A 27,204-nucleotide genomic window follows, 5' to 3' on the forward strand; every position below is an offset into this window, starting at 1 on the left:
CTGGGAGCTATCCAGGGTACTGGATTGAAGTTCTGTCTGACCTAAAGGAGCAGAGCTCTGGGTCTCTATGATTATAACCTCTGTGTAGTTCCACCTTGACTTCCCAAATTCCAACTACCACTCCAAAACCAAAGATATTCTGTACACAAGTAAGTTAAAAAAATCAACCAACTGATTTTCTCAATTGTGTCTAAGAAGATTTTGCCTAATTGTTTTGTTTACTTGCCTACAACTTGTTCCTATAACCTGTCATTTATGCCCCCAAATAGATAGCCTGATTCCCTAGCTGAGTATCTGAAACAAGCACTTTAGTAGTGACTCCATTTTCAATGGAAACCTTCATCTAGCCATTGTTCACATCTACTTGTCAGGAAAACTTGAGAAGTCTGAGCAAGTTTACAAAGACCAGAAAAACTCTCATTGCCACATGGGTCTTCTTTTTTCCTATTTCACCATCAGCAAATTATTTCCCCATGACTTCAATTATTGATATTATGTTCCCTTCCTTTTTATCCAACATATTTCCTTACTGCCTTCAAGCTTGCCTTCTCTGGCTCTTTTAAAAAATATTCTTTGTATTATATCAGCATTTCAAAAGTCTCCTTAAATATTAGTCTTCTTCTGAAAACTGGATAGAAGGAGGAGCATGTGAAGTGTGGTCAACCCATGGGTTAAAACAGTTGTGAGCATATTTCACATATTAAATAGCTAAGAAGACTTATGGTACCTCTAGAAATTTGGGTCTTTCACTTAACAATGACAGTGAATTGGTCCACAAAGAGGGTTGAAGCCATTGCTTTAGGTAACAAGACATTTTTTTGCTTTGTTTTGTTTTTTTAAACTAACTGTAGAATGCCTGTATTGACCTCTTTTAAGGGCAACTCCCGAAAAAGGAGAAGAAAATAAATACACTCATTGTGTACTCTTTTATATGAAGACCACAGCAGCTATATTTTTACTTCTAGCAAATAACCTAAGAGAATAGATCTCTTTACTGTGTCATGCAGTCATCCCCCACATAGCCAGCACCCCACTCAATCATGCCAAAGCAAAGCCCACCAACTAAAATGTCTAACAACATATATGGAACCCATAATCAGCTTTTAAAATCTTACTCTTGCAAAAGTGAAAAGACAAAAATGTATAATAAAAAATCTGAGAAAACCTAGAATAAAAAGCATAGAAGAGGATACTGGAAGACAAAATTCCTCTCATTAGGATAATATTGCATTCATAGAAAGGAATGACATAAATAGCAGGATATGAAAAGATTAAGAAGGACTTTTTTTTTTTTTTTTTTTTTGCGGTACGCGGGCCTCTCACTGTTGTGGCCTCTCCCGCTGCGGAGCACAGGCTCCGGACGCGCAGGCTCAGTGGCCATGGCTCACGGGCCCAGCCGCTCCACAGCATGTGGGATCTTCCCGGACTGGGGCACGAACCCGTGTTCCCTGCATTGGCAGGCGGACTCTCAACCACTGTGCCACCAGGGAAGCCCAAGAAGGACTTTTAAAAATTTAAAGCATTTACAAAAATAAAACTTTCTATAAATAAATAAATACATAAATAAAAGATTTTTAAAAAATCATGACATTTCAGAATATTAAAGACAAAGAAAAGATGCTAAAATCTTGCAGGAATGGTTAATGAGGAATTTTTTAAAAGGTATCAGCTAATTAGTAAGTTACCGTAAAGACTTTCGGGACAAGTAAGGAGCCAGAAAATCATCATTGCATAAGAAGGTGCTTGAAAATACATACCATCAAAATGAGACGGTTGACAAAAAAAGAGAATGCCATAAGATTCATGAAACAATGAATTCAGCCTAAAAAAGCCATCAAAAGAAATCACAGGATGACAACTGCATCAGTCCTTGATACTAATTGGTTCAGACTGGAGCAAGTCGACGGATGTATCTGGGAAAAAGTCTTGGAATACAAGGCTACTTAACAGATTATATGATATAATGAAGTTCTAAAATTAAAAAATGGATGAAATCTGACTCAAAGGCATGTATATTTTAAAGCTATCTATACATATTTCCACAGTTGTGCCAATTTACAGCTTAAATTATAGTGTAGATGGGTTCCAATTTGTCACACACATGCCCATATCCTGGGTATTACTAATTTAAAAGACACATTTAAAAGCCTGAAATTTTAAAAATAGCCACAAACTAAAACTAAATTAAAATTAAAAGGAAAGTACAAGGTCATTTAAAAACCAAGAAAATAAAGTACAATTAAATTGGAGATTAAACTAGGAGAAGATAATTCTTCATGACCAGATAATTGTTTGTTGCAGGGGGCTGTCCTGTGTATCATAAGATGTTTAGCAGCATCCCTGATGTCTACCCACTAGATGCCAGTAGCACCCTCCTTGAGTTGTGGTGACCAAAAATGTCTCCTGACATTGCCCATGTCCTCTGGGGGGCAAAGTCATCCCTGGTTAAGAATCATTTTATCCTTATCATCTCTCTATATTAACAAAAGTTACAATTTATAACACATTTATTTGAAAGAATTTAATTAGTAAGGTTATACATCTATTTGACAATATTTTAAAAGCTTTCAGTTTTTAAGCCACATTGCATACTCCTACTAATCCAAACTGATCTTGTACTCAATTTGTTTTAATTAAAGCCCTTGCCTGTGTTTATAGGGGTTAATCGTTCAGTGCAGAGAGGCAATGATGTGAAGATGAGTATAACTCTGCTAAAAAATATTTTCCGTGTACCTTAACTAGCTCTTAGTTATGATATTCGGATAGACATGATTTTTAAGATATATTTAGAGACTATAAAAATATTTAGTTATTAATTTTATTCTCACATTAAACTATTAGATAAAAAAAAGAATTCACAGTCAAGGTCTCAGGTGCTGGGATGGCTTAAAAAAGATTTTTTTTTAACTTCAGAAGTAGCAATGTGCTGCTTCCAACAAGAGGGGTGTGTGTGTGTGTGTGTGTGTGTGTGTGTGTGTGTGTGTGTGTGTACGTATTTCCCTTCTCCCTATTCCAAACTCTTTCTTTCTTCGGAGAATCACCATTAATAGTTTGGTATGACCATTTCCAAACAATTTTCTATGCACAAAGACATAGGTATCTTAATAGCTCCTGTGTAGGAGAATTATGAAAAATTTCAAACAGTTTCTATGCTTTCCTTGTGCACAGTTTTCTCTATTAGACAAACATATAGATTCCAAAAATAATTGTATTCTCCTCTTGCCACTCCAAATTTCTCTTCTTGGGACAAAAGGAGTGGAAAGAAATTCAAGAAAACCTTAACACAACCATGTTTGAAAACTGGTGCTGTGGCTGATTGTTTTTTCCTGTTTTTCTACTGTTTCACACTACATTTCAAATGAAAACCTAAATATTTTTAATATGAAAATATTACAAGTCCTCTCTAAAAGAACTGTCAAATAGTAAAAAGAAAATACAAAAAGAAAAAAAAAGAAAGAAAGAAAGCTATCCACATATTCTACAGTAAAATTTTTAGTGTTTTACTTAATGAAATATATTTGTAGCCAATTAAAAACTATCACTTTAAACCTCTCCGTAACATTTTTTGACCTGAGTTGTATATGCCAGAAATCTGAAGCCAAAAGCAATGGAGCCAGTCCAAAGATAGACATTTACAGACAGCTCTTGTCAACACAGCGTTTCATTTTGTTTTCCCCACACACATGCACCTCTAATAAGCTTTACAAACGCATGCTAATTCCCCTGTGCAGAATTAAAGCAACAATCACATTCCCAGATCTTAGGAAAAGGGAAGTTTTTCTAGTACTGCTACCCAGTGGTGACTCATAAAGTTTCTAAGAAAACAGGTATTTTAATCTCATATCTTCCTTTCCACTTCCCAGCATGTTCTCTTCCCCGTTCTCAATCAACTTTATAACCATAATCTTGTCCTCATATCTGTCTTAACTCGCCCTTTAAAATCCAGCCTTCTGTAGACTGCCCATCCAAAAAAGATTTTCTCTCCTCTGCATTCCTGAAAAACTATGATTTTTATAATACTAATCCAGAATTAAGTTCTATTATGATATTAGTTATTGTTTTAATATTAGATTTCCCTCTTCAACTTGATTATAAGTTCCTGTAAGTAAGACTCTGTTAGGTTCTTCATTGTTTCTCCCACTAGATTCTCCCACAACATTGCTAAACATCCAGGTTCTGTTAAGAAAAGTCTATGTGGAAACTTCCATTTTTTTCAAAAGTAACTTTCTTGTCTCTTTCTGGCGTCTCAGTGCCTCTCCCTCCTTTCTTTGCAAAAATTGACCCCTAGCTTCTTCTTGGCAGTTGCTTTGCTACTTGCTTTCATCTGATCAAATAGAAAGGCTGTAAGAGGTAGTCAGCAGGATAGGGTAGGTAGGACTTCTCCGATGTCTGCATTTTACTTTCTATGAATGTGGATCCATTTTTCAGGAGGATCCCTTAGAGGGCGTTCACTAGAAGAGCTACGCAAGAACATGCCACACTGATTAACTTCTCTAATATTCAGTTTCCTATACTTTGAAATAATAATAATACCTATCTTCCTTAGCTGTCAGGAAGATTAATGCAATAACAATATTTAAAAGAATTCAGCAGAGTGAATGGCCCAGAGTTAGCATTATTACCACCGACACTATCATCATCATTATCGCCATCACAAAATCATAAAATAGACACCTCTCTGTCTTTGCTGAGAAATGGTTTTTAAAACAATATTCTCCATACTTAGTGTCTTCTATGTTCCTCTTATATAATTATGTTTTCTAAGAATAGACTTCAAATGTAATTTTTCCAGATGTCTCTCCAAAAGAATCGTAGGAAGGTCTTAGTTAAACGTACCATAGCCTAGAAAAAATGTCAAGTCACTTACCCAGAAGGTCTAGTGTTTGCCTGGGATGGCAATGTGAGTTGTCTGAGTATTAGGGACTGAGTATTAGGTTGTCTAATTCACAGACACATTTTCTATGTGTGGGAGGAAGGCTGAAGGAATAGGAGTGAATTTAAAGCACTGCCAAAAGAGTAAAAAATGAATCTGCTTGTCCAAAAAGTAAGAGGTAGAAAAAAGTACTATTTGAAAAGCAAAGAATTATACTTGGAACATCTATTAAGTAATATATACAGTTACATTAATTTGTTATTTTAAATAAAATTGAGAATTAGTGAGAAAATATCACATCCAATAAAATTGTTTCAAATGCAAATAAAGAGCAGAAATTCAAGAAAATGTTCCAAAGTTTTGAAAACGGCTAAAGCAATTAAAAAGACCTAGCATGGTGAAGCTACTCAGCTGATACTTCTACAAATTAATATTATAGTTATACAAAGCAATTTTTCACATTTTAATAGGCTAAAATTACCAGAGTGAAATGCATATATGTTAGGTGTACAGTTCAATAAGTTTGAACAAATGTATACATCTGTGTAACCAGTCAAGACACGGAACATTGCTATCACCTCAGAAAGTTTCCTCCTGGCCCCTTGTACTTAATCTCCATTCTCATAAACACAACTCTTCTGATTTCCATTACCATATATTAGACATGCTGATTCTTGAATTTAATGGAAATGAGATCATACAATATGTACTCAACAAAAGAATTTTTAAACCTGACCTTAAAAGAAACCAAACCAGTTCAAGTAACTGTATTGCGGCAGTGTTATTATGATATGTGAAATGTTTGACCTACCACAAATACATTTCACTAATATTTGTTTGTACATTGCCCCAGATTATGTCATATTATTTTCTTAATTCTATTACTTGCATTAGGGTAGGAATAGCTAAACAAATAAAGATTAATATAATACAATGCCGCAATTTAGAGCATTCAATGGAAAATCATCCTCACTGCTGCAGAATATATGAATCATGGTAGCCACCTTCAAAACTACCTAAATTTGTATAATGCCATAAAAGGCATTAGGCAAAAATGCATATTTGCTAAACAAGTAACCTGAGGAACCTCACTTGTGTAATGACTATAAAAGTGTCACCAAAGAGACACTAAAGGTGTACGAAGCTTAACGCACAACATGCAAACTCAAGTGAAGTGGGAATGGTGTAGCTTTGGGAATGGAGCCCAGTAGGGAATGAGGGTGGGGCAGTAGGGAGAACTCCATAATGAGGAATACAAATTGATCCTGACAGTCCTCAAAGAACCCAAGTCACTCTTCCTAACCTGTCACCATCCCCTTCCCTAAAATGAAGGCACAAAGAGAAATCTTTGCAGAGGAAGAAGGAAAAATATCAGAGACTCTCAGAACTGGGGTGGTGGTTTTGGTAGAAGAACCATTGTAATCAGAAAGTATGTCAATAAGTTAGATGGTTAATACAGGGCTTAGTCCCTGGGAGTGGACATTGGTCATGAAGCAGAGAATAGCCCTGTAATCAAGAATACAACCGTCCTCCCTTATCCTCGGGGGATATGTTCCAAGACCCCCAGTGGACACCCGAAACTGTGGATAGTACCAAACCCTATGTATACTATGTTTTTTCTTATACATACACACCTATGATAAAGTATAATTTATAAATTAAACTTTAGGCACAGTAAGAGATTACAGCAATAACTAATAATAAAATAGAATGATTATAACAACATACTATAATAAAAGTTATGTGAATGTGCTCTCTCTTTCTTTTTCTCTCTCAGAATATCTTATTGTACAAATTTAATGCCTTTTCCATCTTAACTAGGCACTTTTCACACACTGTAGCCTTAACTTTCCCAGTTTGAGGTGTGACAGGAAAACTAGCACAAATTTCTTTTTCCTTCCTCTCAAATTTCATGGATAGAAGATTCATTCTTACTATAGATCTTAGCAACCTCAGCATACTTTTTTTTTTCTTTCCGTATTGAATTGAGAAGTTTCACCTTTTCACTTAAAGAAAGAACTTCACAGCTTCTCTTTGGCCTATCCAAATTGCCAGCATCACTACTCCTGTGCTTTGGTGTCATTATTAAGTAATATAAGGGTGACTTGAAAAAAAGCACTGAGATACTGCAACAGTCTATCTGATAACTGAGGTGGCTACTAAGTAGTGACTAACAGGCAGGATATGCCGGACAAAGGAATGACTCATGTCCCAGGTGGGACAGAGCAGGATGGGTTAGATTTCATCACACTATTCAGAACTGTGATCAATTTAAAACTTATGAATGGTTTATTTCTGAGGTTTTCCATTTAATATTTTCAGACCACAGTTGAATGTGGATAACTGAAACCTTGGAAAGCAAAACTGCAGATAAGGGAGGACTTACTGCACTGACCTTCCAGATTCTAGGATGGCGAACACCATCCTCCACTCCTCTCATATCCCCATTCAGTTTGGTTTTCTTGCCAATGCCAATGAATTTTTTATATATATATATATATATATATATATATACTTAATATACAACTAGTAAGAAATGAACGTTTTAGCAGAATTTTAGTATTCTCAGATTTAATGTTCATTCTACATGTTACATTATGTTCTTTCTCAAGAAATTAAACTTGATTACCAAGACCAATACCAGTGCTAGCCAGCAATGCTAGCAAGCTACACTTTGCAGCAGCAGTTTCTAGGAGTCCTTTGGTGTGTGTTTGGGTGATGGTGTGGGAGTGAGGACAAGCAGGGGGTAGAAGAAGTGGCAGTGGGTAGGGAGTGGATTAGGCTAAAAGGGTTATTGCTAAACAAGTAACCTGGGGAGCCTCATGGGAAGATTATGACTGTCAAACATGGTACATAAATTTGGTTCATTTATATGCTAGGACATCTTAGAATTACAAAAGCTTTGCTAGCCTAAACTTCTCTAAGGTAAGACCGTAAAAATAAACACCAATATTCCTTGTTTCTAACTCATCATTAATTATAGCTAGTTCAAAAAATATAAGCACCTGTAAGTGTAATTTAAAACTTGAAGTACCCCTCATTCACTTTCTACTTTACACACCTAAGCAAAGATTCAATTTAAACATGAAAAATAATCTCAACATAACTTCATAACAGCATGGAGATCAAAGATATTTATAGAATCATTAATATTGCAAATATCGTAAACTGCATAACACTTAAAGTTAATACAACTCTGGAAATGTTTTAAATGTGGTTTCACTGCTCTTCTCTTTACTGGATAGGAGCCATTTTGGTGCTAACTTCTGAAATCAAAAGACAAATATTCTACATTCAAGAGTTTTACATTCAAGAGGAAAACCAGAATGATCTTTTGTTTAAACAGCCTTTGATCCTTTCTTTAGAAAACCTTATACTACAAAATAAAAATCCCATTACCAAACACCCCACAGATTGGTTTGTACCCTCCTGCAAAGCTACCATATAGGGGAAATGGAATTTGAAATTGTTTTGTCCTTTTCTTTCTCAGATGTAGATCACAAGGACCCTTAGAAGGCAGCAAGCAAAAGCATTTTGAAATTAAACGACTCATTTTATTAAAGCAAATTTTACTGTGAACTGACAGACATTCTTAGCCACAAACTCTCACATAACACCTCACTGTTTATTTGTTTGAGAAGGAAAGTAGAAGTTTCACCTTCTTGAAAGCTAAACTGTGTACAGCAGGAAAGCTGCTTTCTTTAAAACAACCATGACACAAAGTTTATAAGAAAGATATTTTTCTAACGTTTAGTACATGGTAGCAGAATTTATCTCAGGGTGGAATTGTGTTTATTTATTTTTAATGGTGTGTACTGCACTGCATCTGACCTCTCCTCCACCAGAAAGAATTCTCCCTGTTGCTCACAGATATACCACTTTCAAAGAGGTAGCTGCTAGCTTGGAGCAGCCCAGAAGAGAGTGTGCAGAGTAGTGCTGCCATGAATGGGGTTCCCGAAAGTCCCTGTGCATGGGCCACTTCTATCCCAGAGGCTGGACTGTTTTAAGAACTTCACTTAATATGTATGTTACCCAAAGGGCTCATTAAAAGAAAAAAATTGTCCAGAAATTTTGGACAATCTAAACTGAAATTTCATGTGATTAATAGTACTCTTGCTGCTTTCTGCTCCCAGTTTAAGGCTTTAGCATTAGATATGGTCCCAAAATCTAAAATAATGATAAAGTTGATGATATTGATTGGATCTCTATTATGAAGTAAGATGACCCAGGCTGAATTTAATGGTAACCTACTCTGCTATAAGCCAGTGTCTCTGTGTGTGTGTGCACGTGCACAAATGAGGAAAATAAATATTGCTTAAGGACCAATTCTCATCTAGGTTTGTCCACTTTGTATACTAAAAACCTGAATGAAATGAACAGGTAGAATGTTTATTCTATGTTCATGTCATTCCATGACATTTAACAATAGAACAAATAACCCTAACGTTTATATGGAACCATAAAAGACCTAGAATTGTCAAAGCAATCCTAAAGAAAAAGAACAAAGCAGGAGGCATAACCCTCCCAGACTTCAGACAATACTACAAAGTTACAGTAATCAAAACAGCATGGTACTGGCACAAAAACAGACATATGGAACAATGGAACAGAATACAGAGCCCAGAAATAAATCTACCCACCTATAGTCAATTAACTGGACAAAGGAAGCAAGCATATAAAATGGAAAAAAGTCTCTTCAGCAAGTGGTGTTGGGAAAGTTGGACAGCCTCATATAAATCAAAGAAGTTACAACACACCCTCACACCATACACAAAAATAAACTCAAAATGGCTTAAAGACTTAAACATAAGACATAACAGCATAAAACTCCTCAAAGAGATCATAGGCAAAACATTCTCTGACATAAATATTACCAATGTTTTCTTAGGTCAGTCTCCCAAGGTAATAGAAATAAAAACAAAAATAAACAAATGGGACCTAATCAAACTTACAAGCTTTTGAACAACAAAGGAAACCATTAAAAAAATGAAAAGACAACCTACAGAATGGGAGAAAATATTTGCAAATGATGTGACCAACAAGAGCTTAATTTCCAAAATATACAAACAGCTCATACAACTCAACAACAATAATACAAACAACCCAATTGAAAAATGGGCAGAAAATCTAAATAGACATTACTTCAAAGAATAAATACAGATGGCCAATAGGCACATGAAAAGATGCTCAACATCACCAATTATTAGAGAAATGCAAATCAAAACTACAATGAGGTAACACTTCATACTAGTCAGAATGGCCATCATTAAAAAGTCTACAAATAACAAATGCTGGAGATGGTGTGGAGAAAAGGGAACCCTGCTACACTCTTGGTGGGAATGTAAGTTGGTGTGGCCACTATGGAAAACATGATGGAGTTTCCTCAGGAAACTAAAAGTAGAATTACCCATATGATCCAGCAATCCCACTCCTGGGCATATATCCACACAAAACTATAATTCAAAAAAATACATGCACCCCTATGTTCATAGCAGCACTATTTACAATATCCAAGACATGGAAACAATCTATATGTCCACAGACAGATAAATGGATAAAGAAGATGTGGTACATATATACAATGGAATACTACTCAGCCATAAAAAAGAATGAAATAATGCCATTTGCAGCAACATGGATGCAACTAGAGATTATACTAAGTGAAATAACTCAGAAAGAGAAAGACAAATACCATATGATATCACTTATATATGGAATCTAAATATGACACAAATGAACCTATCTACGAAACAGAAACAGACTCACGGACGTAGAGACAGACTTGTGGACGCCAAGGGAGAGGAGGTTGGGGGAGGGATGGAGTGGGAGGTTGGGATTAGCAGATGTAAACTATTATATAGAGAATGGATAAACAACAAGGTCCTACTGTATAGTACAGGGGGAACTAACTACATTTAATATCCTATGATAAACCATAATGGAAAAGAATATTTTAAAAATATATATATGTATAACTGAATCATTTTGCTATATAGCAGAAATTAATACAACATTGTAAATCAACTATACTTCAATTTTTTTTTTTAAGTGCATGATTTAAAAGAACTATTAGGCCTCTGGAGCTCCACATGCATGAAATGGAAGAGAATTTTGCTGTGGAAGGTGTTAACTACCGAGACACTCTTGGCCTCCTACAGAATGAAATTTTCCTGTTCTTCAGAACAGGAAAGAAGATATTCCTTGCCACCTCTGAGAATATCAGGACCTGCAAGATGTTAACACGACTTCGATTTTCAGATCATCACCAAAAAGGAAACTGCTGGAAGGCAAGGAGAACAAAGTTTCTCTACCTCTCCCAAACTTTTCTTCTCTGAACCTGAGAGAAACCATTCTGGATTCACTTCTTCTGGTTGACAGCCATTCAAAATGGACAATTCTGATTAAAAAGGTTAAAACTAGAGATAGGTTTTCAACGAAACTTCACAGCATCATGGTGATATTGATGAAAATCACACATACTCAAGGCAGCAATATATTTCCAGCAAGAATAAAAAAAGAAATCCATATCTTACAGAAACAGCTTTCTAATGCCCTTATGCCATTTTTCAGTAGCACAAGATAGATTAGGAAGAAAAATAAGTCCTAGTTCTTAAGAACCAACACTTTCAAAGAATTTAGAAAAAACGTTTACAACATAATCTAGTTTACAAAGAAATCTGGTGCTACACTATCTCTTAAAAAATACTTTGAATACCACTGAAACTTCTTTTTTTTCCCATCAAGTATTCAGCCAACTTGTTTCTGCTTCAATACGTCTTTGGAAAAACAAACAAGCAGGAAAAAGTAGACTTTATTGGAATGGTTTGAAGAGAGAATGGAAAAGAAGACAGTGGAGAGAGCAAGAATAAGTTCACTTTTTGAAGAGTTTTACTATTAAGAAGAGATTCCCAGAGCAGTAGCTGGGGGAGAATGTGGGGTTCAGAGATGAGCTTGGTTTTTGTTTCTGTTTTTTAAAGATGAGTGATATCAAGGTGTGTGTGAGCTAATCCTGTATCGGGAGAGAAACTGGTGATGTAGGTGAAAGGGGGGTGGGTGATATAATTGCAGGAGCAAAGCCCTGAGGAGAAAGGGGATGAGGTCCAGGGTCTAAGGCGGGGGGGAGATGACCTGAGGAGTAGAGACACTTTCTCTTTCATAACAGGATAGAGAGCTGAGTAAGTAAGTGCAGGTGAAGGCACATTTTCAGAACTGGTGGTGGAAACATGAGATACTGTTTCCATCAGCTTACATTTGTTTTCTCTGTGAATGTTCTGAGAAGTCATCATATGAATGTTAAAAGGGAAGAGCTTTCTTTTTTTTTTTTCCGGTACGCGGGCCTCTCACTGTTGTGGCCTCTCCCGTTGCGGAGCACAGGCTCCGGACGCGCAGGCTCAGCGGTCATGGCTCACGGGCCCAGCCGCTCCGCGGCACGTGGGATCCTCCCGGACCGGGGCACGAACCTGCATCCCCTGCATCGGCAGGCGGACTCTCAACCACTGCGCCACCAGGGAAGCCCAAGGAAGAGCTTATTAAAGATCTGAAGAGAAAAAAACCTGGAAGGTGAATTTACAAGGAGAGTATAGTGGTATTCTGTAAGTGTTGTAGCATCCCTTCAAGATTTAGATTAAGTCCAGGTTGAGCACTTCTGTGCTCTTCTTTAGCCAAGTTTTGCTGTTCAAGTGTACTTAGAAAGTAAACAGAAATTGTGTTCCATCAGCCCCAGGTTTTGTCAGATGGGTATGATGACTATGGAATCTAAGAGTAGGAGGATAAAGGTGAGATCATAAAGAGGCAAAGTATCCGTACCTGAATATTTGGTAATTGACTTTATTTTCTCTCTGCTGTCACACATGTATTTTCTAAAAATACTAGAAAGCTGGCTCAGATGTTAAAAAATAAGCAAGTTAGTACACATGGCCTTAAATCTTATTCCAATTCAAACTTTGCCTCAAGTTATTTGAGCACAGACTTTGAATATCAAGATAAATAGCTTATATACTTTGTGCTAAACCATTTAGAACACATATCATTACAGATCAATTGAAGAATGCATTTATAAATAAAACTATTTAAACAATGAAAATTGGAAGGAAGAAGCTAGAAGAATGCCAAAAAAGAGAATACAAAAGCAATTAGAGCAGATTCAATAAAAGGAGAAAAAAAGGAGACAAAGGCTATGTCTAAATAATGCCAAAACAAATAGTTGATAAGAGAAATATCTAGTCAATCAGCTGGATGTTTTGTCTACAGGGAACCTAGCAACTGACTTGACTGATTTCTTTTTTCACTGAATTGACTGAATGAAGTGGCTGTTTTGGAAGCATGTTGACATACACATAATGACAGAGGCAGAGAAGAAAAATAAAGGCTGTATTTGGAAAAGAAAAAATCCCTGGGACTCTAAATGATAGGTGATTAGATGAAAATTGAAAAGACAGCAGATTTGGGGGAGAATGAATTTAGTTCCATAAATTTGAATTTGAAATATAACAAACAGTAACTTATTTTCCAAAATTACAGGAGACTCATTTGTGAAACAATAGAAATATCTTAAGACTAAAAAGATAAAGTTAGAGATTGTAAAGTCTCCACTTTTCATCTCTTGCACTGAATCCTTCTACATTTATTACTTGTATTTCCTTAAAGTGTAATTTATCCTCATTGAGTTATAATTCAATTTACTATTACAATAGGGTTCATTTTCCCACCCTTCCTACTTTTAAATATAGATGTTTGAGCTGTTCCCCCTAATACTATAAGACTATACTAACACTGATAGGGATAGAATAGGATACAGGTAGTTGTAGAAGTCTCAGTAGGGGATTATAGATAGAGAGGGAAACCTAGGAAACTTTGGGAGACCACTGTAAGATAATGATCACTCAAGAAAGCTATCACACTGTCGTGGAATGAAGCAGTCTTGCTTAACTATAAAGCCATAAACAAAAGCATGAGATATGCCTCAGGTCATTAAGTGAAAGAAAAATGTTACCACTCTTCTACTGATTTTAATAAGTGCTATGACAGTCCTAGTTTGACCTCATAGGGTCAGACACTCATCTGCCCGATAAGAAGGAGCTAGTGGTATAAGCCTGACGTCCAAACAAGGTGGTCTTTTCCCCCTTCCCCACTTTCCTTTGATTATAAAATTGTAGCCCACTTAATCCTTGGGGCAGAGCCTCCTCACCTGCCCACTTGCATCTCTCACGAGTGTCCTATATTAATAAATCTACTTCTTGCCTATCACTTTGCCTCTTGCTGAATTCCTTCTGTGCTGAGACACAAAGAACCTGAGCTTCAGCAAGTCCAGACACCAGGTGAGTGATTCTAATTAAAAGACCGTGGGTTCAAGTCCCAATCTGGGTTTTGGCTGGGTTCGAGTCCTGGCCATGTGGGTTTGAGTTCCAATCTGAGGTACACAGTTTCAACACAGCCATCAGAGCCAATATATGTAATTTTTATTTTGTCAAATGGGTGTATGGGAAGACATCTTACAAACTAGCATGAAATTTTAAAATATCAACTCATAAATTTTCCAATGGCAAGATTACCCCTGAGAAAGCAATTTCTATTTAGAAAGAGACACAAGTCATATTATGCATTATTTTTAATATATTCTATTTGAGAAGTGGTAAATTACTAAAGGAGATGCATCACCCTCTTAGGTCACATGAATAGTAAGGAGAATGGAGAAAGATGCTCAACACAGTAAAATACTTTAAAAGAAATACTCTTTTACGACATCGATATTTACATATAAATGAAGTTTAGACAGACACACAAGTATTTTTTCCTTCAAATCTATAAAATCTGGGATCAGAAACTCTTTTTTTTTTTTTTTTTTTTTTTTTTTTTTTTGCGGTACGCGGGCCTCTCACTGCTGTGGCCTCTCCCGTTGTGGAGCACAGGCTCCGGACGCACAGGCTCAGCGGCCATGGCTCACGGGCCCAGCCGCTCCGCGGCATGTGGGATCTTCCCGGACCGGGGCACGAACCCGTGTCCCCTGCATCGGCAGGCGGACTCTCAACCACTGCGCCACCAGGGGAGCCCAGAAACTCTTTATGTATATTAGATGAAAATTTACAGGAAATAATATATCACTCAATTGACTCTGTAGTACAAGTGAGGCCAACACTATGTTGAACTTTTGCTGCTGTTTCTGGTTTATCTTCCTGAATATTTTATTCTAGATTCTCTTAAAATGGCTCATTTCCAATCATTTTATAGACTCCATCAAAGAATTATAAGGAAATAACTTGACAACAGGCATCAAACACATCAATCCTGAACTGTTTTTCTAGTGATCATTCGCCGGCCTCTGCCTCCTAAGGATCTGTTCTGTGAGGTTCTGAGGCACTGTCTGCATGTCACCCAGAGCAGGTTCTCTTTCAGAATTCCCTTCTGTCCCACTCTGTAACCAATATCCTCTTACCTCCTGGGAGGCCATGTGGCCTATTGGGAAGAGCACTGTCTTGAAAGACACACAGATTCTGATTTTAATCCTGGTCTTGCCATTTAATAGGTTTATGATTTTGGAGAAGTTGCCTAAATTTTCTCTTTGGAGTCAGATAGATGATTAATGGGTTAAATGGGATAGCATATAGAAAGCAACCAGTACTTGCCTGATTTTTCTTACGGTTTTTACTTTGCATCTTTAGACCATGACAGATTTCAAAATCCATTTTATAAATACTAAAACGTAAGCTGTTTCTTTATTCATAAAATAATTATGTCAAATTTGTTAACAAGAAATCCCTCCGTATGTCTTACAAAGAATAAATTCATGTTTAGTAACAGAAACTGGAGTTCAACTCCATCTTGCTCCCCAAAAATAGACTCATATTTTTTTTTGCCCAAAATGCCCCTATTCAGATTTCCCAGGTTTGTAAAAAAATAATCTTCAGGTAAGTAGTTGCACTTATCATTCAAAAGTGTAACAGAGACTAATACTTTGAGCTCAATACATTTTGAACCATCATGTCTAAATTATTTACTCCTCAAACTTTGAATCCAAACAGATATTGCAATTTCAATCTCTGAAAGCTTCCCAGCTTCCCAGCCTTGTACAAAATATAAGATTTTTCACTAACTCTTATACAAAATATATGAGTAATTAGGGAATCATTTCTACTTTCTTAATCAGATGCTTAACTAAAAGTTTGTACCAAATATGATATAAATGACATAAATACTTAGTTAAATAAAGGGCATATCATTTTAAGAAAAAATCAAAAATCTTCACAAATCTTTTTCTTTCTTGAGACAATTTTTAAGTACTAACTTTTTCAAAAGATTTGAAATGATTTTAGAAGCAATAGAAATGTTTTCTTCTCTGTTAATTTGCTAGATCTCCCTTCAAACTCTCTTTGTTTTTTGAAGTATTGATCATAAGTAACATCTTCCATCCATCACAGGCTGTCATCTGAGGAGGAAAAACAAGGATTGTTCCAAGTTTGTTTTGAGAGTACTGTGGAAACAAGTTGTTTAGACAGAGTAAGAGGTGTTAAATAGGAAAAGCAGCCAATCTTGAAAGAGAGGTGTTGCCTGTGCATTAGGGCAAAAAAAAACAATAAACAAACCAAAACATCCTTCAGAATCTATCCTGCTCCTAATAAAAAAGTAAAAATTAATTGAAAAATTGAATGAAATTCTTACCTCATCAATCAGGTGAAAAAGTTCAAAGTTAAATAAACTTTTGGACATTTCTCTCCTTCAGGCAAGAGACAAATATGACGACAATTTGGCCACACTCTTTTAGTAACAGAAAGGTATGTGCTCAGGAATGGGATATTATAAAAAATAAATTCATTCCCAAATTTTGTAACCACCAAAAAGTACGATGGATTTGGGTCAGATTAAGAAAAGCCATCAGATAACATTTGTAAAGATCTACTAAACAGAGACAGAAATCCCTACTACGCTCTACTCCCCACCACTTCACATAAACAAAAGACTAGAGATATTTGAGGAGATTCCTTATGTATGTACACACATACATAATTGAGCTACAATAAAAAAAATCATCTAATGTTTTAGCTGAAAATCTACTTTTGCAACAAAGTTGCTAGTCTGCATCTGTCCATTTGAAGTTGGGGAGAAATTCAGGAAGGGTAGAGAATTTGAGTATATGGCAGAGTAGAGAGACAAAGCAGTATATAGAAAGAAATGCAATGAAGCATCCTGCACTCTCCTTTCTTTGGGTGGCAGTAAATATGTGCTTCAATGATCAGATGAACAATATGGAAGGTAAATATGGAAGGTGTTCCACCAAGAGATCCTCACGAGAGTTTAGGGATAAGTAGCCAGAAATGAGATGATCTAAGAAATTGTACAGAAGAGATCAAGCCAGAAAATAATCTTCCTCATCTCTGAATGATGAAATGAAGAATTTCCCAAAGGTACCTCCAAAGAACCAACTCATGAGACACTTAAGAGACCATCATTTAAATGCTTGCCACAAAGAGGGCTTCAAAGGAGGAGCAGGACAATCAACAAAGAGGGGAGTGTACTTTTCTCCCTAAACTATTCCTCTCTATGTCTGGATAAAAATGGACCCAAAAGAGGGAGAGAAGGATGAAGTAAAAAAACAGCCCTTACTGGTACCACCACTGGTCCTTGGCCCAGGGTCTAGTATTAATTTAGGGAGAAAAGGATATGAATTTGAAGTTCTAAACTGGATTAATTAGACTGGACTAGATTTTTTTTATACTTTAAAATGACCAGAAAGCTATGGGATCCACTCAAGATATCATTGAGAGATGGGAAAAGGGGATTTGTCCTCCTATGGTCAAAGGTAAAAATTGGAGGGAAAAGAATTCTGCTTCATGTTTGCACCCACAAGTTTAGACTGTTCAATAAAATGGTTACTTTAGTTGAGTAGTGAAATTTAATTCTACTCCAAAAAATTTGCTCTTCTAAATTCAAGTTTATATATTAGATTGCTGACTAAGGCTTTTTTGCTTCTCTTAAAACATTTAATAAGAGAAGCCCTAATAACAAAAACCAGTGAAATAAAAATCCATGTCCTGATTCCATTTGTATTTCATATTACTCCACATGAAATTGGTCCCTTGGTCATTGACTTTCTCATACTGGTTTTTCGATGATAGGTCACATATATTTGCATTAATGCTTTTAAAAAATTCCATGGAATTTGTTTATTGTTCTTATTAATGTTTTTATTTTGAGTCATTTTATCAAAATGTGCTTACATAAAAGAGGAACAAGTATAATACACTTATGTAATTCAAATTCAAAATTATTTTTAAATTGAGTGTATTTTTGAGGGTTCATAAAAGAAATTGTAGTTTAGGAAGAAGAAAAGGCTTAACTAAAGTTCAATACATTGTGTAATATAAGTATTTTATTAATGAGTAATTATTAAAAACTTCACAATTTCCATTTTTACTTTAAAAATTAATTGAAATTAAATAAAGGGACATCTCGTGATTTTCAACTAAATTTTAACAGATTGGGAAGGTTTTATAAAACTATATAAAGTTCGATCTATTGCCTGAAACTAGTCTGCTGTTACATAATTTTGTAGCTTGCTATTAACAATCCTTTATCCAGAAAAGTGTCCTAAGATAATGTAGCAGAGCAAAACCATATGATACCAAAATTGTATTGATCAGTTCAAAGGAAGTGAGATAAGAATGCCCCGGAAACAATTCTGGACATGAGTTCTGCTCAGAGAAGCTTGGTTCTGACTGACATTTTTCGGTAATGAGAAAGAGAATTATTGTTTCTTTAGTTTTCTAAATTCCCTGGACTGGATCTAACCTCAGATAGAGAGGTATATAGACAAGGTAGATAGGTAAAGAGATAGATAGAGATAGAACTACAAACACAGATACAGATATAGAAGCTAAGATATAGATATGGATACAGATATAGATAGGTATAGGTGACTGCTACTAATGATCAATGGAACATGTCCAATTTTTTTTTAGTAACGTCCAATTTTGAAGATAGTTTTTGCTTCTAGATATGCTGTGTTCATTGACTGATTCATTGATCAAATTTGTAAAAATCAAGTGTTTGTGAAACAAATGGTCATTTTAATTGAAGTCATAGTATGAGCATATGTATGGGAAACAGTATCTCAGAACATAGAAAAAAGATTACGTAAATAGGACATAATAAAAGAGTTTTATTGCAAAGATATTGATCCTAATTTTTCATTGGTATTTTTGACATATAGAATATCAGGATTTTTCTATTTTAAAAAAAGAACATTTACAACATTCATTCAATCAGCCAACAAATATTCATTGAGTGCCTACTAGATACAAGTTGATATTTGAGGGCTTGATATATCAGAGGGGAAAAATAGACAAAGATCCCTGCCCTCAAAAGACTTACATTCTAATAAAAGGAGTCTGACAATAAGTAATTTAGCTACAAAATAAGTAAATGATACAGTATGTTAGATGATGCTGAAGCCAGGTATGGGAGTCAGGAGTGTGGCAAGTGGGAGAAGGCAGGTAGCGCTATTCAGTAGTGTGGTGAAGGTAGGCCTTACTAAGCAGGTATAATTCAAAGAAGGTAAGGGAGTCAGTGAGGAAGATATCTGGTGGAAAGAGGATTCTAGGCTGAAGGAACAGCTAGGGCAAAAGTCCTGATGCAGGAGAAGGACTAACTCGTTGAAGGTAGACGCCCAGTGGAATTGAAGCAGAGTTAACAGGAGGATGGTTAAGAGATGAATTGATACAGCTAAGGGCTTCATAGGCCATTGGAAAGACTTTATTGAAAGGGGGAGCCATTTCACAATTTTGAGCAGAGGAATGACATTATATGACTTCAATTTTAAAAGATTCACTTGTTTAAAACTCCTGTGTTGATGACAGATAGTAGAAGGACAAGAGCAAAAGCAGGGAGACCTGCTTAGAGGTTATGGCAGTGATCCAGGTAAGAGGTGATTTGGACCAGGATGGACATGGTGAATGTGATGAGAAATCACTAGATTATATTCAGAACGTAGAGCTAAAGGTGTTTGCTAATGTGAAGTCTGAGAGTGAGGAAGCAAGAATGAATCCCAAGGCATTTGGCCTGCACCTGGAAGGACTGAGTCACCACTTAATAAGAAAGGAAAGACTGAGCAGAGCAGATTTAGGGGAAGATCAGAAGCTCAGTGCTAGGTTTGAAATGTCTGTTAAAATCCACTGGAGATTATAAATGGACAGTTGGATATGAAATCCAGAGTTTGGGACAGAGACCATGCTGGAGATAAAGTACTGGGATTCGTCAGCATATAGATGGTGTTTAAAACCAAGGGACTAGATGAGTTTACAAAGATAATGAAAAGAGACAGAGAAGTCAAAAGGACTGAGACTAGGACATTGCAAAATGAAGAGGTCAGAAAGAGGAATCAGCAAAGAACAATGTGAAAGAGCCAACGATGAGGAAGGAGGAATCCTAAAACAGTCAGATGTCCTTAACCACACACTTGGGAAAGTACTAAAACTTATAATGAATTAATTTAAATCACAAAACCCTATATTTAAAAGTAATGAATTTAAAACAGAAAATTATGAGGAAACAATATAGTATTTCTCTTTGGATATTATTCTAAGGTAAATAAAAAAGCACTTTACCAGCTAACTTTGTTTTTCCAGTTAAATCCAAACATAGCATGTGCCTGTTTTATGTGATTTTATCTATCGTTGTTACCAACAGCCTGAATAATGGGGGCAATTTCCAGTCAGTTAAAATGTTTAGGTTTCATTATAAAAGCTAGGGGGGAAAACCCAATACATGCATTCAAGAAAGAAAAGTAAAATTTTCAAGCATCTCTGACTAAAAACCATGAACCAAAAGGAAATAAAATAATAAAACTGTATACTTGGACTGAAAGAGCCAGTGCACAAAAAAAAAAAAGAAGGGAAAAAAAGCAATTCAAGTCAAAAGGACAGTTTAGACTCAAGAAATCTGAAATACCATTTATTATGTGCAATATCTATTAAATGTTAATTAAGTATGTGTTACTATGTCAAGTAAATGTTAAGTATGTGCCATACCTATTAAACGTACTAGGCAAAACAAAATGTACTGGGCAACAAAATTGTAATTAATCAACACAACAACTTTATGAAATTTGTTACATACTCCATATTTTACAAATAAATTCACTGAAAAATAGACACAATAAGTAACTTTTGAAGGATCCGCAGTTAAAAAGGCACATTCAGTATTTAAACCAAAAGCACCCAAAGCTATTTGATTCAGGCAAAGATGATGGTTTCCTATTTTCTATGTTGTTTAATTTTGTGTTTCCATGTGAAAGACCAGAGAACTTCCTATGCAGAATATAATTGGAGTACTTGATACATTGAGTTATAAATCAACCCAGTGTTCTTAGTAGAAGAGCCCAATGAATAGGAATAGCACTTACTCCTTGAGAAAAATCAGATTAGACTAATACCTCACTGTACTGCAGGATTACTATTAACATCCCTAAACCAGAAGAATATACATTGTGGTTTCTCTGTTATGATTCCTACACAGTTAAAGAGAAGCAGTGGGGGAGGAGGGAAGGAAGAGAAAAATACTTTAAGGAACAAGTGGATGCTATTTATTTAATTTTTCATTAGAAGAAAAAAAATTGGCTCCCACAGATTACTACAACTTCCTGCACTCCATGTTATATTTACAGGTATGATAATGCACTCAATTTTGTTTCCCAACACAGTAAGTTCCAGAATAACACCAAATAACAAAAATTCAATTTTTTTCATAATTTACAGACACTCTCCAGTTTTATATATACATGTATATGTATATTGTGTATATATACATGTATATATGTGTATATATATATATATATTTATATGTAATTTATATAACATTTGCAACCAAGGAACATGGATTTGTGGTTAAAAACAGAAAGCCTGAAGCATAAGTTCAAAATGAGGAAAAGTAAACATGATAATCAGGGTAATTCAGAACAATCTGAGATCACCAAGTATTGTGACAAAAGCATGGTTGGTCCTGAGGCTACCCACTGTATACTTGACTGCAGCAAGGATGACATCACTATCCCAGCCACAGCTAGGGAGTTAGGAGAAAGCAGCAGCCCTCAGTCTTTGAAACAGACTATGTATGTAGATGCTAGTGTAAAATGTGGACATTATTATTGAGGAGATGCAAATGAGCACTAACTTTGCTCAAGAAGACCCTGAGCAATAGCTGGATAAAATCATTACATATATTGAAAAGCAAAACTTCCATCATACAAGATAAGTTCTAGAGATCTGTTGTACAGCACCATGCCTATAGTTAACAACACTATATTATACACTTAAAAATTTGTTAAATGTGTAGATCTCATGTTAAATCTTATTATAATATAAAATTACATCTGTACTCATATTTAATATCCCATCATGCACATACAGAAGGAAAATAGCCAGAATTTCCTAGACTCTTAATCTCCTTTGCTGCTTCTTTTTCTCCTTTACTTTAAGATACTGTATTGGAGTGCCCAGGACTTATTCTTCAGGCTTCATTACTTTTCTCTCCATTGGTCATCTCATCCAGTCTCATAGCTTTAAATATACATAGTATTTAAATTCCAACTTTATATTCTCTATCTAAATCTTTCTCATGAACACATGCTTTAGCAAAGCATTGCACTAAAATTTATAAGACCTGGACTCTAGACGTCATGTTTTAGAAATAAGAATAATTCTAAACCACAAAGCATAGTTTGCTCCTCCTTTAACTAAAATCATTCAATGACTGCTAATTAACTAAAGGTTTAGGTTCAAATTTCTTGGCATCACCTATAGTTTCTTTTAAAATCTGATCTATGTCTACCTTTCTAACCCTGTCTGCCAATTTATATAACAGGTATCCATTGCTCTGGTCTTCACAACACAGTTTCCTAACATTATCACACTCTTTCCTTCCTGCTTACCTCTGCATGTACTATGTCCCCTTCTTAAAACTCTCTCTCCCTCGGGGCTTCCCTGGTGGCGCAGTGGTTGAGAGTCCACCTGCCGATTCAGGGGACACGGGTTCATGCCCCGGTCCGCGAGGACCCCACATGCCGCGGAGTGGCTGGGCCCGTGAGCCATGGCCGCTGAGCCTGCACGTCTGGACCCTGTGCTCCGCAACGGGAGAAGCCACAACAGTGAGAGGCCCACGTACCGCAAAAAAAAAAAAAAGAAAAAAAAGAAAAAAACCTCTCTCTCCCAATTGGTTTTCTGTCTTTAAGAATCAGTGCAGGAATCATGGAAGTGAAAATAATTAACACTTTTCTTCTTTATAATTCTTTGTCCAAATTTTGTACTATGAATCAAATTAATTTTATAGTTTATAAAAACATTTTGTAGGCTCAGGTAACTTAGCATCTCCTCCATGAAGCATAAAATTCTCTTTCTCCCCTTATTATAGTACTTAGTATTTTTATGTGATTGCTTCCTAACCTATGTTTTTAGTAGACTGAATATCCTTAAGGTAAGGGATCTCGTTCCATTATTAGTTCCTGCTTAACAGGTTCCTGGTTGCCATTCTTTTTTTTTTTTTTTTTTTTTTTTTTTTGCGATTCGCGGGCCTCTCACCGTTGTGGCCTCTCCCGTTGCAGAGCACAGGCTCCAGACGCGCAGGCTCAGCGGCCATGGCTCACGGGCCCAGCCGCTCCACGGTATGTGGGATCCTCCCGGACCGGGGCACGAACCTGTGTCCCCTGAATCGGCAGGCGGACTCTCAACCACTGCACCACCAGGGAAGCCCCTGGTTGCCATTCTATACCAATCATTTTAACTAGGTCTTTGTTTAAAAATTTATCCACTATAGATTTAAAACTATTAATTATCTTAAAGAATTCTTCAAGTATCTTGAGTTTTGTCTTGAGTTTTGATTAGTGGGAACAAAAAGTATTTTGAGTATCTCTTTTTTTTCTTTTTCTTCTTGTCATATTCCTTATACTCTATTCTTTACCTGGAAAGAAGACAATTTATTATGGATATTATTGTATTTGATTTTGAGTTATTCATTTTAATGAAATTTTGAGGTAGAAATGTTAACATTCAGCTTTTAATTCATCCACACATGATACAAAGCAATCTCAAATAAAACTTTTCTAGGTTGACTCATAGACAAAAAAAGGAATTAAACAATTAAAAATTAAAACCACTTCTTAATGATTACTTTAATGTTATACATAGGACTATACAAACAACTTTTATAAGAATAGAATTATACCATAATCCAATATCTATTATTCTGTCTCATATTATTATTTAAGTTTTAATATTTTTGGCATAAATACGATATTATGTTCTTCCTTAAACTATATGGCTAATACTCCCTGTCTTATCCTTTGTCCTATCAACTGATTTTCACATTTATTTAACTTTTTATCAGTTTTTAATAATTGCTTTTATAGATACATTTAATAGCTTTAATAATCATCAGTAACTATCTGTACCAGTTTGTCTTTGCACTAATAAATAATATTTACAATTTTACCAAATGATAAAATTTCAACATATAAAGCACAGAGAGGAATTTACAGAGCGTGACGACAGAATAGGAAGCCCTGGACTCTCCTTTCCCCCATGGATACACCAATTTAATGACAATACATAGATTCTCTTTGTGAGAAATCTAGAAACTAGTTGAGAGTCTCAATTAGTCACCCTAGGTGACAAGAAAACAAAACGGAAGACAGCAAGAGAGAAAAAAATGGGAGAAAAGACCTCCTAGAGAGGCAGAAAACATTCAATGAAATGGATAATTACTTTAAGTGTAAATGGATTAAACTTTCCAATCAAAAGACATACAGTGGCTAAATGGATTAAAAATCAAAATCCAACTACACGCTGCCTACAAGACAATCACCTCATATTTAAGGATACACACAGGATGAAAGTGAAGAGAGGGAAAAAGATATTCCATGCAAATGGTAACCAAAAGAGAGCAGGGGTGGCTCTACTAATATCAAACAAAATAGACTTTAAGTAAAAAAAATGTCACAAGAGACAAAGAGGACATTAAATATTGATAAAAGTATCAATTCATCAGGAAGATATACCAATTATAAATTATATACCCACCCAACTTCAGAACATCTAAATATATAAACAAACATTGACATAACTGAAGGGGTAAAAAGATAGCAATACAATAACAATAGGAGACTTCAACATTTCACTTTAAATATTGGATAGAACATCCAGACAGAAAATCAGTAAGTAAACAGTGGACCTGAACATTATAGAGCAAGACTAAAAGACATATGCAGAACATTTCACCCAACAGCAAAGGAATAAACATTGTTCTTAAGCACATATGAAACATTCTCCAAGACAGATAACATATTAGGTCGTAAAACAAGTCTTAATAAATTTAAGAAGATTAAAATCATACCAAGTACCTTTTCCAATGAAAACAGAATGAAATTGAAATCAATAGCAGAAAAAATCCTGGAAAATTCACAAATATGTTTAAATTAAACAGCACAGTCCTGAACTAATGGGTCAAAGAAGAAATTGAAAGGGAAATCAGAAAATATCTTGAGACAAATGAAAGTGAAAACACGCACACCAAAACATATGGGATGTAGCAAAAGCAATACTAAGAGGGAAGATGATAGTAATAAAATTCCTACATTAAAAAAGAAGAAAGATCTCTGGATTTGCCTGGTGGCACAGTGGTTAAGAATCCGCCTGCCAATGCAGGGGACGCGGGTTCGAGTCCTGCTCCAGGAGGATCCCACATGCCACAGAGCAACTAAGCCCGTGAGCCACAAATACTGAGCCTGAGCTTTAGAGCCTGCAAGCAACAACTACTGAGCCCACGTGCCTAGAGCCCATGCTCCGCAGCAAGAGAAGCCACTGCAATGAGAAGCTGGTGCACCACAATGAAGAGTAGCCACCACTCGCAGCAACTAAAGAAAACCGGCACATAGCAACAAAGACCCAACGCAGCTAAAAATAAATAAATAAATAAAATAAATTTTAAAAGAAAAGAAGAAAGATCTCAAATAAACAACCTAATTTCACACCCTGAGGAAACAGAAAAAGAACAAACTAAGCCTAAGTTTAGAAGAAAAGATATAATAAATATTGGAGCAGAAATAAATAAAATAGGGAATAGAACAACAATAGAACAAAATAAAAAAACTAATTATTGGCTTTTTGAAAAGATCAACAAAATTGACAAACCTTCAGCTAGACTAAGAAAAAAAAATCAGAAATTAAAAGAGGCATTCCAACTAATGCCACAGAAATAAAAAAAATGTTCATAAGAAACTACTATGAACAATTATACATCAACAAATTTAATAAGCTAGAATAAATGGATAAATTTCTAGAAACATACAACCAACTGAAACTGAATCGAGAAGAAATAGAAAAATTTAAATGACCAATAGCAGATAAGGAGATCTAATCAGTAATCAAAACCTCCCCAGAAAGAAAATTGCAGGGCCAGATGGTTTCGCTGGTGAATTCTACCAAATATTTGAAGAAGAATTCATGTCGGTCTGTCTCAAACTCTTCCAAAAAATTAAACAGGAAGGAACACTTTCTAATTCATTTTATGATGCCAACATTACCATGATACTAAAGCCAAAGACTCCACAAGAAAAAAAAAAAGCTACATGCCATTATCCCTGATGAATATAGATGCAAAAATCCACTACAAAATACTAGCAAAACAAATTCAACAATACATTAGAAGGTTCATACATCATGACTAAGTGAGATATATTGTTGGGATGCAAGGATAGTCCAACATATGCAAATCAGTAAATGTGATACACAGTAAATGTGATCAGTAAATGTGATACATTAACAGAATGAAGGATAAAAATCAAATGATCATCTCAAAAGATGAAATAAAGCATTGACAAAATTCAACACCCTTTCATAAAAACTCTCAACAAACTATACATAGAAGGAAATCACATCAACATAATAAAGCCATGTATGAAACACCCACAGTTAGTATTATACTCAATGGTGAAACTGAAAGCTTTTCCTTTAAGATCAGGAAAAAGAAAGGAAGAACCATGTTTTCAGATGACATGATCTTATGTGTAGAAAACCCAAAATATTGCCTCAAAAAACTTTTAGAACAAATAAACAAATTCAGTAAAGTTGCTGAATAAAAAAATCAACATACAAAAATCAGTTACACTTCTATACACTAAAAGTGAATTGCCTAAAGTGGAAATTAGGAAAACAATGCCATTTTCAATAGCATCAAAGATAATAACATATTTAGGAATAAATGTAACTAAGAAGGTGAAAGATTTGTATGCTGAAAACCACAAAACATTGATGAAAGAAATTAAAGAAGAGACAAATAAGTGAAAATGCATC

This window comes from Leucopleurus acutus (assembly GCF_964270905.1).
Source record: "Leucopleurus acutus genome assembly, chromosome: 15".
Taxonomy (NCBI): Eukaryota; Metazoa; Chordata; class Mammalia; order Artiodactyla; family Delphinidae; genus Leucopleurus; species Leucopleurus acutus.